At 38.2% G+C, this 19,222-nt stretch overlaps 1 protein-coding gene across 4 annotated transcripts in view; it reads right to left on the bottom strand.

The window, feature by feature from the left end:
• RBMS1 (RNA binding motif single stranded interacting protein 1) overlaps positions 1–19,222 on the bottom strand; it is a 142,680-nt gene that overhangs the window by 45,128 nt on the left and 78,330 nt on the right. The gene's annotated exons all lie outside the window — the stretch shown is intronic.

Raw genomic sequence — 19,222 nt, 5'->3', positions numbered from 1 at the left:
GCTTTAAAAATAAAAGAGACAACAACAAAAACTGAAAAAACATTTCTTATTAAAGATGGCCTTGTTCACCACACAGCATGGTCAGTGGGTACCTTGCATGTACTCTAAATGCAGTAAATTCTTGCTTGAAATCACGTTGTCTTTCAGTATAATCTCGAATCAACGCACACAACAAACAGGGACTTCTGCAAATCAGTGATGTGCAGATTTTAAGATCCTCACCTTCCAAAAAACAGAGTATTCTGTTTTGAACACTATGACTCAAAACATTTATATGCAACTGATGGTCTTACCAGCCAGACCTGTACCACCATCTATCCTGCTTGTGGAGTGGATGGAAGCCACTCCACTCATCTCAGTTGAGAACTGATAAGGAAAAACCCTAAAGCCCATGAGAAAGGCTGATCTCAGCTGGAGTTCACAGTTCCTCTGTAACACCGGGTGCAGAAGGAACAATGAAAATTCCCTGGGTCTGAGAAAAAGAGGGAGTTGTCAGCAAGAGCTGACTTGGTCCAGCTCACTCCTTTTCCTCACCAATTCTCCTGTGTTCAGGGCATTTCTAAGCCAACAGCACAGCCAAGGGAACATGATCAGCCCCATCAATCTTTTCTCCTGGATCCAAAACCCAAGCACAAAAAGTTTTATCTGGCTCCCATACCTCCGCGCCTCTGCTGCATTTTGAGAAAATGGTGTACTGAACCTCAAGCTCTTGGTTCCTTCTAAGCTTAGACAAACACAGGGAGCTTTTGTTTCTCAATGTATCAAATTTTCAATTTTCCAGTAAGGGGGATTTTGGAAAATAATTGTCAATACAACACAACTAGTCCTTGTGATAGACTACTCTGATCCCACTCTTTATTATGGGTAAATGTTTCTTACAAAAACTTGATAAAGAAATTTATTCAATCCAGCAGAATACTGAGTTTAGAGAACAGAATCAAACCATATGGTTTCCATTTTTAAATTCTTCTTCACCACATCTATGCCCTCGTACAGAAGGAAACATTGCTGAGAACATTTTGTTTTCTGTTGTTGGAAGACACACTGTTCTCTGAGAAACTCTTCAGAATACTCATTTGCTCAAGGCCATCATGCACCTAAAGGTTTTCTACCAGAACAAAATAAGTATCTACCACCAAAAGCTGGACCAATCATTTTAAGTGCATAATTAAACATTACATAAGAAGTTGCAGCTATAATTTTATATTTTTATTTTCCAAGTTAATGGGTATGGATATTCTAGCTTAGTATGAGGTCTGTTCTGAAATTGTTACAGATTTGGCTAATTTATTTGGTTTAGTAAAATCTCCTTTCCTAGCTTCAGATATTCAAGCACTGGGTTAACCAAGGCCACCAGATGTGCCCTGTTTCAGGCATTAGACCATATTTTTCACTATCTGCAAAACAGAACTTACTTGAGTACCTAAATTAAAGTGTTCTTTTCATGACATGGTGTTAAATGGTAATGTGGTTTTGACATAAAGCTAGTTCATTGCTTTCTTACTGATTGTCCCTTGGACTCTCTGGTACTTCAAAAGAAAGACAGTATTTTCAAAATATCCAAATATCCAAGAAGTTCTCATTCTCATTTATTATTATTTTATTTGGGAGATAAATAATACCTCCAAATAAATCAGAATTTATTATTATAAAAGCCAACTACTGTTTTGTCTTTACAAAATTACAAAAATTACATTTTATCTACTAACATAAAGACTACTTTTGAGGTCTGTGTACTAAAAAATAAGGGGAAAAAAGATCCCCCAACTAAAAAAGACAAAAAACTCTAGGTTCCTAGGAACCTTGCCTTTACTGACAAATCAATATTCTTATATACTACTGTAAACTCTTCATTAAGATTAACAAAGCTTTCTTCACAAGATGTCTATGTTTAAATCTTCTTTTAAATTTGATTTCTGTGTAAATAAGAATCAGTCCATGTCATCACCATTACCAATGCAATTACTAACATCTCCACAGAGCAAACTACTATTATTTTGGTACAAATAATTTTTTCTTCAGTCTCAGTAGGTTACAATTCCAGATCTCCCTGAGAAGTAATCAAAACCAGCAAAACCAGATGCAAGCCCAGATATTCTCTCATCTCTTACAGCTGTCTGCCCTCACAGGAGAGCAGATGCTTTGCACAATGGACATACACAATTCAGTAAAGTGTCAACAAATACCTTCTAAGTTTCTTGGAAAATATTAATTTCAATAGATAAAAGCAATATTTTATGAATAGGTATTTGGTTTGTAGTGTACAAGCTGTTCACAAATGTAAATGCTCCTTAGAATTAAAAATAATCAGGAATTCAAAATACTAATGGACAATGGAACATCACACAAAAAATTACTTTGGACATGATTATTTTTCAGCTACCCAATTTGTTTTTCCCAGGAGTAGTTATTTCCTAGTTCAGACAAAGATAAGCTGTGGGGACAGGGAAGATATGTTTTTAGAATCAGGAAATGCTTGCTTCCTTCTGGTCTTGCCTTGTAGAGTTGTGAATAACCTCTATCCACTCCTTAGAAGCTGACTGAAATTCAAGGGGGAAGAGCCCCATCAGCATCCTACATCGCATCTTTATTACATTTTCCAAAGGTTTTTCAATTAATATGATACTTGTTGCACAACTAATTGATTATTTTAAAAGGAAGACTCACTGCACAACGTACTTTTATTTAGCAAAACTGAGGTAGACTTGGGGTTTTGATGTCTCTGGACATTTTAAACATTTCAGTAATATTAACACTAAAGCAGCTTTCCCAATGTGGCTTTCTAGTGTCTTAATGAACACACTTTCAACAGCTGCCTGCAGAGGTGTTTTCTCTGTCAATCTCAAATCAATAAAAATGTAAGGGCATGTTTATTTAGTTTTACTTTATAAGGTTAAGAATGTTGCAATATGTGAAAAAGCAGCTATTCTTCAGTACTATGAAGAGACAGTTATGGTGGGGGAAAAAATTAAAAATAATCTGTTAAGTATGCACACACACACACACACACACCCCCACCCACTTCCAGCAAAAAGCTTTTGGAGTTGGAGGGGAAGGCTCTCGTGTTATGCCCTGTCAGGCACCAAGAAGAATTCTGCTGATGCTGCTTTGAGAAAAAACACAACAGCTGTAGAATCAATTTAAAAAGAGATTTAAAAATATAATATAAAAATCTTTAGATTAGGGTTTTGGGGGCTTTTTTTCTTAATTTAAAAGAAAGAAAAAGGCAAATTCTGAAGGATGAACCTGTAACTTCTATTCTAGGCTCTGCCAAGTTTATCAGTATCTGCAGTCTCAGCCGCTCCACCGAGGATGTGAATTCAGATACTTGGCAGAGCTATGATTAATAATCACCCTCTCTTCAGGGAGAGATTTTTGTCAAAGCCCTCAATCTTGGCCTATCCTTGCTCAGCTGCAACATGAATTTTACTACTAAACATATGGCACCTAATTTCCATTTAATCTTCCATAGGCTGAAAAGAGAATGCTGCTCCACGTTGTGGTAGGGACAGACAACAGCTCCAGACACTGAAAAAGGAGAGGGCAATAGCAGCTAAAGTGGCAGAGTTGACCTCTTGCTCTGCACTGGAGATCAGCTTTCATATTTTAGAGACACCTAAAGATTCTCATCAACCTAATGACTCTTATGAAAGCCAGAATACGAACATGCTGGTCCTGAATTTGCTGACAGCATAGCTGTTTTAGCTGTAGACACAAGATGTCTCATGCTGTGAAGAAAAATGGAATTTCAAGCAACAAATTGTGAAAAATGATCCTGTTCTTTGCTTCTTGCAGTCTCTGCCCCTGCAGTAACCCAACCTGACTTCTGACAAGCTGAGGTGATTTTGCATAATCTCTGAACCATCTGCTAGGCTATCTGTCAGTTCAGTAGCCTTGTTACTTTACAGTTTATAGGTTAAGCAGGATAAATAACCTATCAGAATCACAACCAGATTTGCCTCTGACACACTTTGAAGTGCAAGTATTGTCTAAGTAATCATAGCTTGCTTACTCCTAAATGGAAGAAAAAGAAAATAATAATCAAAGTAATGCATTAAAACAAATGTCTGTTCTTTTGGAAAAGGAAATTGTTTATCATAATCTTTACAGTTTATGAAATGAATAGAACAGCAAAACTCAAGTGATTTTTCCTAACTAATTTTTGCCTACACTTTTAGGAGATTTTTCTCTTTACCCATTTAAAAACACATACATAAAGTATTTTTAAATGTGTAAACTATGCAGAGTTATGGTTTTCAAACATCTGTTTGCAGGAACACAATTGCTGCTTGACATTAAAAGTGCTGTTTCCTGCCAAAGATCTATTGAGTTTGTTAACCAATGAGAGTAAAAGACCACTCTGGTTTTCCTTATAAATTATGTGGCATTGTTCTTTTGAGAAAAATATTTAAATATGAAGTGATGTGTGCAAATTAGATAGAATGCTTTAGAAACTGATTTGTTACTATTCTGCTTCTAATATAGAATATTGTAATTTATGTGAAGTACTCTTCCACTGAAAGCATTACAGAGTTTTACCATAAGACAGGGAACTGAGGATCCTTTGCATGAAAATAGTTTGCAGTTATTCAGATAGTCACAAACAATAAATCTCGGAATGATCATAAATTATCATAAATCAACTAACATGCATTAAGATGATCCAAACAAGAAGCTGCCAGTAAATGCTACAACATCAGAAAAATCAAAGACTCTGCCTCTCAGTATCTGCCTTACAAAGCAGGCTGCACTTCCTAATCTCTACTGTCCAGCATGTAGTTCAGCAGTTTTGGAGAACCCTGACCTTACAATAAGTAAAAAAAACCCCAAAAACAAAAACAAACAAACAAACAAACAAAAAAAAAACACCACAAAAAACACCAAGGGAAATTTTTTTTTAAAAAAATAATTCAATTAAGATATTTGGAATTCTTGGCTAACTCACTTTTTAGTACTACCATCACTCTTATTTAAGAAAATACAGGATAATCTATGTTTTCTGCAGCAGTTTGCATGTACAATTACTGACAAGCCTATCCAAGTATATGGCAAGAGGTTACAGTTCCCTGTTGTTTCAAGATGGAAGAACAAAGCCATGTTATTTCAAGAAAGCAAGTGGTCTTACCCTGATGTTTTCTTACCCTAGTTCTACAGAATGGACACAAAATAAGTATTGAAAAAAAAATCTGCATTTTACAGACAACTGAAAGCTTGAAACAATATAATTTGCAAATAAATTATCACAGTTTCTGTGGCTCCCAGAAAGAATATAAAAGATAGGAGAGCATACGGTTTCACATAGCCACAAGATACAGCTTTTTTTTTTAATAATAATAATTCGTTTGCAAGGATAACAAGAAAGTACCAAAAAGGTTGAAATTACAAACCTGAAATGTTGTTTCTATAGTCTAGTGATTTCTTTTATAATGTTCTTTATACTGAGAAATGATCACTACTCAGGACAATGACCTGGGAGGATGAGAAATGAATCTAGATGAATGCTAGTATGTATTTATAAGCCGAGCTCATGGCAGGTCTGCAGACATGCACATATTGATTTACCACTGCTCACTGTTTTAATCTGAAAGTATGGCAGCATTTCCACACTCAACCACAAATCTTAGCAAATTTCAGCCTCACTGATTTTGCAGAGCCTATACTAACAGCTTGAAAGAATAAAACTATGAAGACATTACAGAGCAGTTCTTGTTATTCATAACTCTTTCCTCTTCCCTCTGTTAAAAAATAGAGATCAGCTTCGGAGCATAAATGAGTCTCTCTACCTGCAGACCTTTTATTTTGCAATTCCTCCTCCTCCATCCAAGGAAGACAAATTCAGTCACTGTCAGCATATGATGCATTATCCATTACTTTGGCTATTCCTAAGCATATTTCTTTTTCTTGTGGGAGGGAACTAAGGAAAAGGCACAGGGAAAATAAAATCATTTATCTACGCTTCCCAATACTTTTTCTCTTCTTTAGTCAGAACAGTATAAATCAAAATTATTTTATCATCTGGCTACAGGCTTAGCTAGCATGAGATTACCTTGTTTCTGGATAGATAGGCAGACACCTATTAATACCACAAGCCTACGTACTTGCAGAAGATTACTCTTTAATTTATTCTTGCATATCCATTTCACTTCTGGTGAAGGTTCCTAACCAAGTCTTACACACTCGGTTTAAACAGATGAAGTCTCTCAAGGAAGCCACCAATCTAGAAAACCATGAGACTGAAGACTGCCATAAAAGGGCCCTTTCAACCACATCCCACTTCCCAAGCCCTGACCCATCTGCCAACTCTGAACTACAAAAAACTGTTTCACATATTGTGAAAATTACATATAAAAAATACATACCTCTACATGCACATGCATACATAATGCTTTTTCTTGCAATGAAGATGTTTTGTTGTTGGTATAATGCCTAGCATGGGTAACTTTTCCAAAATACACCAACAGATTTTGTATGTTTTCTTTCTGGTTTTGTAACATTAAGACAACTCAAAAGCCAACAGGATTTCCAAGACTTGCCTGCTGGGTTAAAGTACACTATACATAAAGATAACTGTTTGTCCTTACCTCTATCTTGCACTAATTTAACACCCCCTCTCAGAAAGTGTTGACTGCCTCTCTTCTGTCTGGAAGGCAGGAGAGGAAAAATCCCAAAACGTTCAAATGACTTCCAGTTTCTCTGAATTGCATTTTACAGTGGTTCTTTTAAGAAATACTCATAGCAACATCCTGCTTTCAATAGCTATTCTATACTGGAATTAACACCTTGTAATGAAGACACTACAATAAATAAAGTACGCACTCCTTTAATTTCTGGTAACAATGTCAATCTTATTAGAACAGAGCTAAATGGACAAATGACTCAAAATCACTGCTAAGCCTCCTCGATGCTTTGTCCCCTTAATAGCACAGCATGTAGACTTTATCTACATTTGAATCTGCTTCTGTAGTCTCAAGTCCCAGCTGTGCTGAATAGCAAATATCTCCATTTCAATAGGGAAGATGGTTGTACTAAAGTAGTTCTCTCCAGGGGTCAATATACTTCAGAAGGGCATTTAAGTGGCTGTATGTTATTGAGCAGAAACATCAGCTCACATATTATTGATTGTAACTGCACGGCTCTGTTGAAAAGCTGCCTGCAATAGTATTAAGTGCTGAGACAGGGATAGAGGAGTGTTATGCATTAAAAAATACTATCCATCTGTTGCCAAATTTTAGATAGATGAGCAATCACAAGCTGTAACACAAAATCTAAAGCACAACCTCTGTGGCTGATGCGTCATGGTCATATTCAGTGACACTTCCTCAGTTTCACACTGCTTAGATGGTTTTTTGAACACTGACTGAAGCAAGCAGGAGGCAGAGCTTGATTTCTGCAGTTTTGCAAAGAGTATGTAATAGACACTTACATGAAAATCTGCTTTTGGTAGCTTAAATAGACCCTTTTCTTTAAGAAGTCATTAATCTGTTCTGATCAACAACAACTGAAGCCTTCTGTGGAACCACTGCACCCTCAGCCTATGAGCCTGAGCTGCAGTCACACAGCCTGGGCACCACCACACTGCCCTGCAGAACACATGGACTGGCTGAAACTCATGTGATCCCAGACCCTCACCTCCAGTGACTTTTGCATAATGACTGGGTCAAATACCATCATGGAAGGGTAAGTCCAGCGTCCCAGGCTGCACTTTTGGCAGTGTGCCCAAGGAAGCACTTGGATCACTGGGCTTCACAGTGAAGTACACGGATGACAGAGGTTAATCCTGGCCTAGCAGGGAAAACTCAACCCAAAAGCTTTTGTGCAAAGGGGGGAGTCAGCTGGGCTCAGAGAAAATTAGGATCTTCCAGCTGTCTGTGTCAACCTGGATGGAAACTACATTAAGCAGAATAAGACATACAGTCAAAGTTTCTTAAAAGGAGCATCTGTAGGAGTTTCACAAACCCAGAACATCAGCAGCCACAGAAAGGATTAGTCAAAAAAGATGTTCTTATACAGAGTCAAAAAAAATCAATCAAACACTGCGTGACTGCAAAGCTGACAGGTAAGCCCAAAGTCAGTAAAATCCATCCTGTATCACCACCTTTCTTGAACAGATTCAACATTATATGACAGCAAGGAAGCTTGTATGACATGATCACAGTGTTTCTGGGCTTTACAGACCTTTTTGTTTCAGGGAGCCCGAGATGACTATTTTTTTGCCTGCAAGAGGGCAGCAGAACAAGCTTTTCTCTCACAAGTGATAAAGTACTACAGGAAAGAAGCTGTAACTTCTGAGGATGAATCTCCATGCCCACACTTCAGGTTTTAAACTACTTTTAAATTTTTTCCAATCAATTTAGTTAAACAAGATGCTTAAAACAATTCAAATAGAAACCTTAAAATACTTTATATGAAAATCACTCAGAGGCAAGGAAATGTAATGGATACAATTATCACATAGGAAAGGACTGAGAATGCAAAGAGGCAATACCCAATGTCAGAAAGCCACGCCCTAGTAAAGAGTTAAATAGTATCTAGGTCACTCTAAAGTCTTTCCTGCACACCCTCAGCTCACTGCATATCGGAAATGCTGTGTGGGAAGGCCAGGGAACTAAACTCACCGACCAAGTATGACTCAGACTGCAGCAACTTAATGATACTTTTATTCCCTTAAATTATATTTGGGATTAAAAGAATCCACACCCTTGACGTGAAACCAAATCACAATGAAAGGAAGAAACCACAAATTAACAGATCTTAGTGTTAACAAAAGGTATCTAGAAAGAAATGAATTATTAATGGCAAGGACCGAAACCTCTCCTATAACATACTACATGGTCAGAACAGCAGAAGGCGAAGAATTTGAACCCTGTCAGATGTTCTTCTGAAAGCCTAGTAAGGATGATCTCAGCAACAGGAATGTCAGAGAACTCCCAGCCAAAAAAATAAAGGAGAACTGTCATAGCCAAATGCTGACCTCTACCACTAGGGGAAAGCAACTTGAGAGAAACAGCCTCCCATTTCTTCCACCGCTGAAGAAGTTGAACCTAAGAGTTTTCAAATATCTTTGGCACAAGCAAGAACAGAACTATTGAATCCTGAAGAAGGCAGAACACCAGTGACCCAGATCCAAATACAAATCCAGCAAAAATCTTGAGGAAAAATTAATTTTTTTGCAAATTCTCTCCCCCATAAAATCCCAAAAGTTTGGAAAAGACACTAATGAGCAGAAGAAAACACAGCTGCCAGAAACACTCTCTCCTGACTGCAATACAAAATTCTGAAAATTTACTCTTTCCTCTGCACTTTAAGCTGCCTCCCCATCTCTCACTTATGGAAAGGACAAAACAAGGCACAGCAAGTACCAGAAAATGATGAGCAAATCTCAGATGCCCTAAAGGCACTCAGATGTCTTCTATCACAAGAACTTGAAAATCTTCACAGAGAGAAATAGAAATTAATTTCCCTTTTTTCATGGCAAATAAATAACTGATTTTGTTGTAGTGATATAAATAGCAGTGGATGTCCTTTTCAGAAGAGTTTCTATTAGTATGTTATTATACCATTCTAAAGAATTGAGCATCTGGCTTTACAGCTATGTTTAGATGTATTCTGCTCTGTTTCTAATTAAACGGTATTTTTTAAAATCCTGTAAGATAAAGAAACTAACAATGGTCCCAAAACCTGTATCTACCACTAGGATGCTTGTTCAGTAACCTGTTACCTTTAAAAGCCAAGCTTTGCTACTGCTCACCTGTCAGCTACATCCAGACCAGTGAGCCTGTGCTCCTCAGATCATCACCTGACCTCAGCTCAAGTGTTAGAGGGGAAACAGTTGAGCAGTGGCAGTCAGAGCTGTCCCCTCTTCCTGGGAGGGCCACTCTTTTCCAAACATTTAATGACATTTGTGAAACTGCATGAGTGAGTGTCCTAGACTTCAAAGAAAATTTTAAAATATATAATTAATTTTAAAAAATGGGTGGGAAAAAAACCTTCAAATTTTCCGTGGAAGAAAGTAATATGCAATTCACTTGGGAAGAACGGAGGACAGGGACAGATTCTTGTATATTTTTAAAATGTCATAATATCTGGAAGATGTTCAAAAAGAATTGATCCAAATTTACATTTAAAGTACATTCGCGCTGAGGCCTTTGTATGATGATGGACTTTCAGCAGCAGTCCTGGCTTAATAGTCTTTCACTGCTAGTTCTGTACTTCTGTTGTGAAATGTGGAAGCCCTGTAAGCTGTTACAGAGAAAAAGGAACAGAGAGCAAGACTTTCCCTCTCACTATTTGAGATCTTCAAAATGTAGCACACAGACTTTTGGCAACAAATAAAACGCCTTAGCAATAAAACTAAGACAAAGCCTGCCATACGATAAAAAACATGTAGCTTCAAGTATGGGAAATGTAAGAGTTTGAACACAGGATCTCTGGGGAGGAGGGGGAGGAAAGACAAATGATTTACTAAGAGTCCTTTCCAGATCAACAATACCACAAACAAACAGTGATGAGAGAAAGGAAATGCACACTGCTACATCGGCTCGGCTGGATACCCCACCATGCCGATACCCTCAGGTCCTGAAAGAAAAAACTCTCTCTTCTCTCTGCCAAACATCTCCTCCAGAACTCAGCCAAGGCATTCAGGCTTAACACAGGGGAGATTTCTGCCTGGGGTACTGCAAGCTATGGGTTGAAAAGAAGAAACCACAACGCCAAAAGAACCAGACGCGGTGGAGTTCATCTGGCACTCTGCAGCTGCAAGCTCGGCCCTCCCAGCAGATCAGAGCTCAGGGCACACTGCGGAGGGCTCTCACCCCAGCGCTGCCCTGGGCTCTGCAGGACCAGGCCCCTGTGAGCGCACTGCACACAGACAGCTCCAGGCAGGCCTGCCATCGTCTCTGGGGCATGGGGAAGCATTTCTGTCTGTGGGCACAGCAGCCTCTTTGGGCTTTGATGCACACACTAAATGAAATTATATACCAAACTATAAAACTCTGCTTGTCTCTGGGCTCCAAAAGCTCTTCAGTTACCCTTTCAACAAAGTCCTTGAAACCAGAAGTTGTTTGGCTCTTTTTCAGGTCTTTCTATTTATTTCTGACATTAAAGGTTTGCAAATAAAAGCTTGGAAGTTTCTCATGTATCTGTACTACCCTGTATGAAGCTCTTTTCTTACAATTTTAGATCTTTTTATTAACATAACACTTATTTCACTATTGCATTCACTCAGACATTAAAGACCTTCTTAATGCAACAGAATAATTGTTGATACTTTGAGAAGACTTGTGAAAGCTTATTAGTGACTACAAATAAGCCAAAAAGCAGCACTAGGATTAGAAATATTAATAATGTGTAAGACCTAAGTCCACAATGTTCTCCTAGGAAAAAATACTGATTCAGACTCTGTCTTCTAAAGATAACATATAAAACTACACAAGTGCACAGAATATGGAAAACGAGCATTTAAAAAGAACACACATTTTAGGCTAACATATTTCAGTTAAGATGGCCAAACCGATCAGTTAATTAAATGTAATTATTTATAATCAAAAGTGAAGTTACATGCATTTTGGTGGATAATTTTCCTGGTTTGGCATAATAAGTAAGAGAAGAAATGGAAATGTAAGGGGCAGGATAGGAGTACAAATCAGAACATATTTCTTCCACTGCAACTGAGTCTGTAAATGATTAACTCAACACACACAGGTTATTTCAAGTAGAATATTTGTACTAGTAACAGTGTCAAAACAGACCCCAAATCAAAGTCTTCTCTTTTTGAGTTTTCATTGGTGTTTTTTTGCTCTGTGCTCATGTATCATAACATTATCAACATTCAAATTAAAATTTGATTTTTTTCCCAAGTATAGCACATTCATCGACAAAGATCAGACATTTAAATTACGAAATTCTAATTCTTCTCTCAGTAAACTTTAATGATTTAATCTTCTACAGAGTTGGTCTGCGGCTTGAGTAAGACAACTCCTCAAACTGAGCTGAGGCAGCTGACATTTTCTGAATGTCAAAACAAAATTTTAGGAGTTGTGGGGGAAAAAATTGAGGATCAAGGCTTAATATTCTGTGGAGGTTTTTAAAAGATAAACACTGGTTTTTTTATTTCCTCAGTTACACATTTCATTTGAGGTAGCAGGATCTGAAAACTAATTAATTAATTAATTAAATTAAACTAGTTTACCTATATTGCTACTGGTTTCATTCTGCAGGTTAAATATGAATATTTATTATATGGGTGTTGTTTGCCAACCCTAAATGTAGCTCAGCAATATTGTGGGTAAAAAAAACATTAAAAGGTTATCAAAAAAATGAATTGCCTTATAACTTGTCAGCATCAGATGGCTCATTTTTTAATTTCAAGCGATTAGCATTACAGAAATCAGAGCTAAGCAGAATGAACCTTTAGCAAACAAAGTCAAGACTTCACAAGATTTCTACAAGTTATGTGAAGCCACATGAGATATTCAACACTGGATATAAGAAACTGTTTGCAAATACTAATCCTGATTTCTGAATGGTTTCCTGAAAAAAAAGGACAAGCTTGATGTAAGCACACAGAGCCAAAAACAACTTGGGCTCTAAGCTGAACCAATTCTGGACTGGTTTCTGACTGAGATGCCTGCCCAAGAGGTCTCTGACAGGAGGGGCAGTTGTTGGCATCATGGAACCCACTAAAAAGCCTGATTAGTGCTTGTTAACATTTTTAGTAGTCTACAGGAATTAAACTGTCCCCTTCAAGATGTTCTTGAATCACTGGTTATTCCAATGAACAACTGCTGCTATCCCTTCCCATCTGCATCAGTCCCCTGCACTGGGGAGCCGGGACTGGGGCCCTGATCAAAGGCATTCCAGAGGCTGCCGCTGGACGTTCCTTTCCTGCAGCTTTGTGGTTGCATCTCTGTACAACAAATACCCAGCCCTGCGCGACCCAATCAGCTTTTTGTTTTCCAATAAGAGATCTTCAATGGTGGTAACTTTTACCAAATCTGTTTTCCTAGTGCTTCTTTTGCAAGCAGCTGTGGCTGAAACATTCTTTCCACTCTCTTCTCCTCCCTCGCCCCCACTTCCTCAAGGAAATTCCATGGGATCACCATTCCTCTGGCCCCACTGCAACAAAACTCTCATCTCCCAGGGGACAGGGAGCTTGTGCAATCATTGGATCTCCACATCTGTGAGCACAGAGCAAACACAGAGTTCCTTTGCACGTCTGTATTTGGATTACTTGTTTTTTAAACAATGTGCTGAGGGGAACTGCTTTTAAGTTAGGCTAAACGAAATACTTTGAAAAGCCAAATCTTTGCTTAATAAAAAATGGAAAGAGAAAATTAAAACTATATTTGTTTTAAATTCAAGGTATGTCAAGAGACTATCTGCAGGACAGACAACTGTTTTACTTTCTCTCAACTACAATTTCCCTGAAAATATCTATGGGTTCCTAATAACATTCTAAGAAAGCATTACTGTAAAAAAACACCCTGGAACTTCTCAGAGAGAATTTCAGTGTTGCTTTCATTTGATCATGAATGTAAAGCTGTCTGAATTTTATTTCTAACTAATTAAAGTCCAAATACTGAGGGGAAGATAGTCTTCCTTCACATCATGCCAGGCTAGACACCTCATGACATGACTGCTGAAATCAGTTGCTAAACAATAAAGGAAATGACTATTTAAACCAAGCATCACATCCCCAGGCCAATCGCAGCTTCCATGGCATACCAAGCAAACGCCTCACTGCTTGTTGTGGAAGTCAAGCCCTGACAAAAAGGAGCATTTCACCCTCCATACCAAGCCTACATCTCTCTGGTGCATCTGGCAAAAGGAACACATGATAATAAATTCTATTTCTTTTCAGCTGTAGAAACGGGATACTTATTTTTGACAGCAACCTCTCAGAAGATCGCCAGCTCAGACAGAAGCCAGCAGAGCCGGTTTACACACCACAGTGTGAGGCCACTCCTCCTCTGAAAGTCTGTCTGGTTGAGAAACTGGGTGCAGCAGCTGGGCAGAACACAGCTGAGATTAGCTAAATCTGCTCCCAGGGTTCCTGTGGGTGTTTCTCTACAGTGCTCCACACCTCTGCACAGGCAGCAGCACAGGCACAACCAATGAATACATCCAGGGAACACACCTTCATCATCCCTGGGGGTACGTTTGCTCTGAAGAGCAAAACTGAGTGAAAAGTGCTGCTAAGGAAAATCTGCTGCAGGTAGTACAAAACCCACACCATGCCATGGTCTTTGAACAGGGAATAAAGGAAAAATATGATACTGGTATTGTACAACAGAACTGAACAGTACAAATCACATACTGCTAAATCACTAAGGAATTTATCTCCTCCTAGAATCAAATATTATTCTGTAAACTTTGTTTTATTTATTCAGACATGTATGCAATAATTCCATTTTAAAAAATGCACACATAACTCTGAAAAAAAAGAAATTTGCAGAGGGCTTCTTTCTACCCTAAAAAGGTAAGAACAATAGATAGGCTCCTGCTACAATACAGTCAGTATTAATACTATTCTCAAAGGGAACAGTTTCAGAGACGCTGATGTATCACATTTAATTATATGACATGAAATCATATTCCACATAATTATGAATGCAATACTTCACTGCAGTCAGCAAATCATGAAAGAAAAATGCAAGAAAAATGGAGAATAAAGGAAAAAAGGAATAAAGATTAAAAACTTCAAAAAAATAGAGAAGTTAGCTTTGAAAACTTCCATTCTACTTTCACTTGGCCACACTATTTATATAGAAGGGTTGTGTTCATGTGCTATAAGTATTTCTAAGCAGCAATGACCTGCCCAGACCACTCTCCCAAGGAGTTAAATTCAAGAAACGTTCAGACTATTTTGTAAAGCCCAGTCTTTTTTTTTTTTTTTTCTATTGAGGTATGCTGAGTAAAATTAACAAATTTCTTGATTTTAAGTGACCACAGTGGTGCCAGCTCCCTGCTACAGTAAATGTCTGAGCTCCAGTTCACCTCTTTTCAGCCCTAATGTTTGAAGAAGATGAGAAATGGCAATGTGGGAGAGGTCACAATTACACAGCAAAGAACACGGAGACATGAATATATTAATGGATGTCACATGACAATGAAAATACATCTTTTATTAAGAACAGGGAATGGAAACAACTTTCAAGTGATCTTGCCTCAAAACAGGGAAACTCTGGAGTACATAACTATGTTTTTGAAACAAAGCTGTATATCTGGGTCATATATTTCAAGAAAACCATTAGCCTGCCAGTTGTTTTAGCTATGCCTGTGTTCATGATGCTGAATATTTAGCAAGGAGCCCTTAAATTACTCTCTCAACAAGACAGGTCATTTCAGAATGCACATATGCAAAGGCAGCCACTGCAAGGTCCTGTTTCTCTGTGCAGGCCATCCTGACACAGAACAATGACCTGCTGTGGTAATTTTATATTTTGTTACCTTAAAGCAGCTGCTTTACTGAATGTAATCCCATTAAAAAGCCACAATATGACCCTACAGTGATAACTTAAGGGGGAAGGCCAACTAAATTAAACTGTCCAGAGGAAAAAGCGATTTCAAAAGTATCATATAGACTACAAACAGCTTGATACAAGCAGCAGTGTGAGAAAACAGCCTGGAAAGGAAAATACCAAAGGGTGGGCTGACCAGATAATTTATGCTGAGCTGAAGAGAGAAGAATTGAGTTAAGCCTCAAAGCTTGAAATCTCACCCAAGGACTGGGGATAGTCAGGAGGATGAAGGCTCTGCTGCATCATCCTCATTTAATGATGTAAATGTCACAAAAGGAGGTCTCTAAGAAACAGCATTACACAGACACAATGCTGCTGCAGGCCAGCAAGCAAATCATAAGCAAGACAGTGGAAAGCACAGGGCTTTGGAACCATGTGGCTTCAGCATAAAGGTCATCCTCAGCAGAGCACAGTGCTTAGTGAGAGTCTGGAAAGCACCTAGAAAACATGTCAAAGCAAGTTACAAACTCCTGACTGAATCTGCTAAGACCCAATCACGTAAGTCCCTAATCAGATAAGCAGGCTCAACGATTTCAGTGAATAACTGGAATGGATTTCATCTTGTATCTTCAGATCCAGATATTCAATAAGTTAAAAGAAATGACTGAGAGTCACCAAATAAGAAAGTATAGTTAAAGCCTAAGTAATATATTCAACAGGAGAGCTGAAGAAAGCATATCCAGTATTGATATTCACACCAGGAGAAGGGAGTGCAATTAGGCATGGCTGAAGTAACCAGTGCTTCAGCAACCCTGTCAGACCAGCTCTTCACAGCAGAGGTTGCTCAGTGCAGCAGATCCCATGCAATGGCACTCCATGGTTGTGAAAAGAAACCACACAGCAGTCAGGCAGCTTCCTGCAGCCTTTTCCAAACCTCACTGGCTCCTGTCCTATTTAGCTGATTGCTCCTGTCCAGCCTCCCACAGAAAAGACAGGATCTGTGGGCCACTGCATTGATTGTTTTCCCCACTCCCACATACCTGATGGGAAGCTCTTACAGCCAGGACTGACTCACACCATGTCCCCCCGACACTCCTCTGGTTCCAGGCTGTTATGACATCCTTGTGACAAACAATACCTACTTTAGTCCTCCCCACACTTCTGCCTCTGGCACAACTGATATGAAGAAATTTGTTTTCTCAATGCAGAACTGGAGTAGCAGGCTCGAGTTTGAATGAACTATTCAGAAACATGGCAGCTTCATTTACCACACAAAAGCCAGTAACATGCTCTGAAAAACAGCCATGCTCCCAAGCCCTCACAACAAAAACACAACCAGGAAGACCTTTTCAACCAGGAAGACAGGAAAAAAGCTTCACCCAACAGAAAAACAGAAAGGACCAATCAGTTGAAGGTGGAGACAGATTTGTAGACACATATACTGGCAAATTGTGCTCTTGCCAGGAAAATACTTTTCCACAAAGCTGGTGAACGTTTGTTCACTGTGTCTGTAAATACTGCACAGCTGTGCTCCAACAGGAGAGCAAGCCCAACGCTTCCATAATTGATAAGGGGTTTTTCTAGTGATTCACCAAAAATAACTAAACAAAGTAAAAACATGGCCAAAATGAGCACTGCTGTCATGACAAGAACTAATGAAAATCCTGACTACATCAAATAAAAGTCACAGTATAACAAACCCTCACAGATTCTGGAGATAATTTGAGCTTGTATTCTGAGGGATTCTGTGAAAAGCAACCTTTCTCTACCATAACCATCACTGAAAATAACTTTTCAGTAGAGTATGTATGATACAAGTCCATGATGATCAGAAGGAAAATCTCTGCAGATGGGATGTTTCTGGCACTAGCAGTGACAATGATGTTTTTCAACCATTATTTCCTCAATCCACAGGTGTTTCTCTGTCCTGTCTGACATCAGCCAAAAGACACAAAACAAGCCAGTGACCTTCTAATGTACACCCACCAAAAGCTGCTTATTGCCAGCTGGCAAGATCATTTCTACACTATGCAGAGCAGCCTTTCTATTCATTCTCGGCATCAAGCACTGCAGTGGACACCCTCTTAGGATAGCAAGACCCACTCTATATGGAGAAAATGAGCTAAAATTTCTCTAAAAGCTTCTCAGTAAAATCTTAGGAATTTGGAATGAGCTAAAAAAAATTTCAGAGACCTGGAGTAAACAACAGTCTCTTCATTGACTTCCATGCGTCCATGATTTTATTCTCCATTTATTTTGTATTATCTCAGCTTAAATAATGAACATGGCAGGTTCACTCTCAAGAATATCTTGCCTTTTACATCCTAGAAGCTTAGGCAGATTTATAAGAAAGAAAAGGTTTGTATCTTAAACTTTCCATGGTCTACAAAAGTGGATTACTGAGCTTTGGTGAACAGAGAGAGAGCTGCCATTTCTATCTTATTGCTGCATCCAGTTAGTTGCTAAGAGATTACGTTGTCCAAACTACAGTTTCTGAACATGACATCTCACTGGCTTCCTCAACAGAAATGGAGAATTTTGAGACAGCATCTCCTTTCCTCTTAAGTAAAATGCTTAGGAGGGAAATATCTCACAGGAATAAAAGTCGTGACTTTCCAAGTCTGTAAATTCACATCAGAATTGATTTAACAATTTCATGGGTGAAGTTCTTGCCTGCTCTTTATTTTTACAATTCATGCAATTCCAACTACAATTATATATTGAACAGCAACAACAAAATTGGAATCTTTGGCCATTTAAGAGGAAGGGGACCAGTTACAGCAAAGCATTGAACATATTTTTTTCTAGGCTGTTCATGCATCAATGACATCTGAGACTGTGCAAACCAAAATGTCTTCAGAAAGAGATTTAGGAGTTATAGTAACCACTGCACAAATAGTAGTTACTGGGGCGGCTCCAGTGCAAAGTAACCTCACAGCTCTGTCCTAACAGAGTGCACAGGCCAAGGTTTCTTCATCAGTTCAAAAGACAAAAACGGGAAGGAAAAATCCACTTCTGTAAAACATGCATTTGCAACCAAAATTCAAGTTACAAGAGGTCATTGTCACAGGGGAAGTTATAAAAATGTTTAATTTATCAACAAGTCTTTTCACAGATTGATTATCTATTCTCTTCTCTGCAAAACACAAGGATTTCATTTGCTGGTGGAGAAATGAGCAAACTGAATTTTTTTCTTTAAAGACTTGAGAGCAAGCTGTTTTTATTATAATACTAAGATGACTTATATGTGACTACTACTCTGAAAGTCCATTTTTTAAAAAAATAAAAATACCAAATCTTCTCTATAAATTAGGTATCAGAGTTTTTGCAATGTTCAAAACCAAGGTACTTCACATAAGTTTGGATCCAAAATTTTACTTTTGATTTCAAAATAATACAGACAATGCACTATGAATTTCAGAAGTACTAAGATATTTTAAAAATCCAGTAAAACATTTAAGGCAGGTGATTTTAAACAGTGTATAAACAACCCAACTGCACAGTCTTTTGACACATAACCAATATTTGAAAGTAAGAGGCACATGCTGCTGTAAAAATTAAAAAACAGAAGAAATAACTCCTATAAGCAAAAAAATCTTATGTCAACAACACTGCCTAAAAGCCCTCTGCTAAGGCAAGTCTACCCAGAACTTCAGCCATTAGAGAGGATTCTTAGATGGATCAGCTATTTCTAATCATAAAAATAACTGTGCAGTAAACTGCAGCCATAAATTAGTCTGAAAATAGGATAAGCTTCAAATGCA

This window comes from Prinia subflava, chromosome 6, assembly GCF_021018805.1.
Source record: "Prinia subflava isolate CZ2003 ecotype Zambia chromosome 6, Cam_Psub_1.2, whole genome shotgun sequence".
Taxonomy (NCBI): domain Eukaryota; kingdom Metazoa; phylum Chordata; class Aves; order Passeriformes; family Cisticolidae; genus Prinia; species Prinia subflava.
This window is presented reverse-complemented; position numbering and strand designations above follow the sequence as displayed.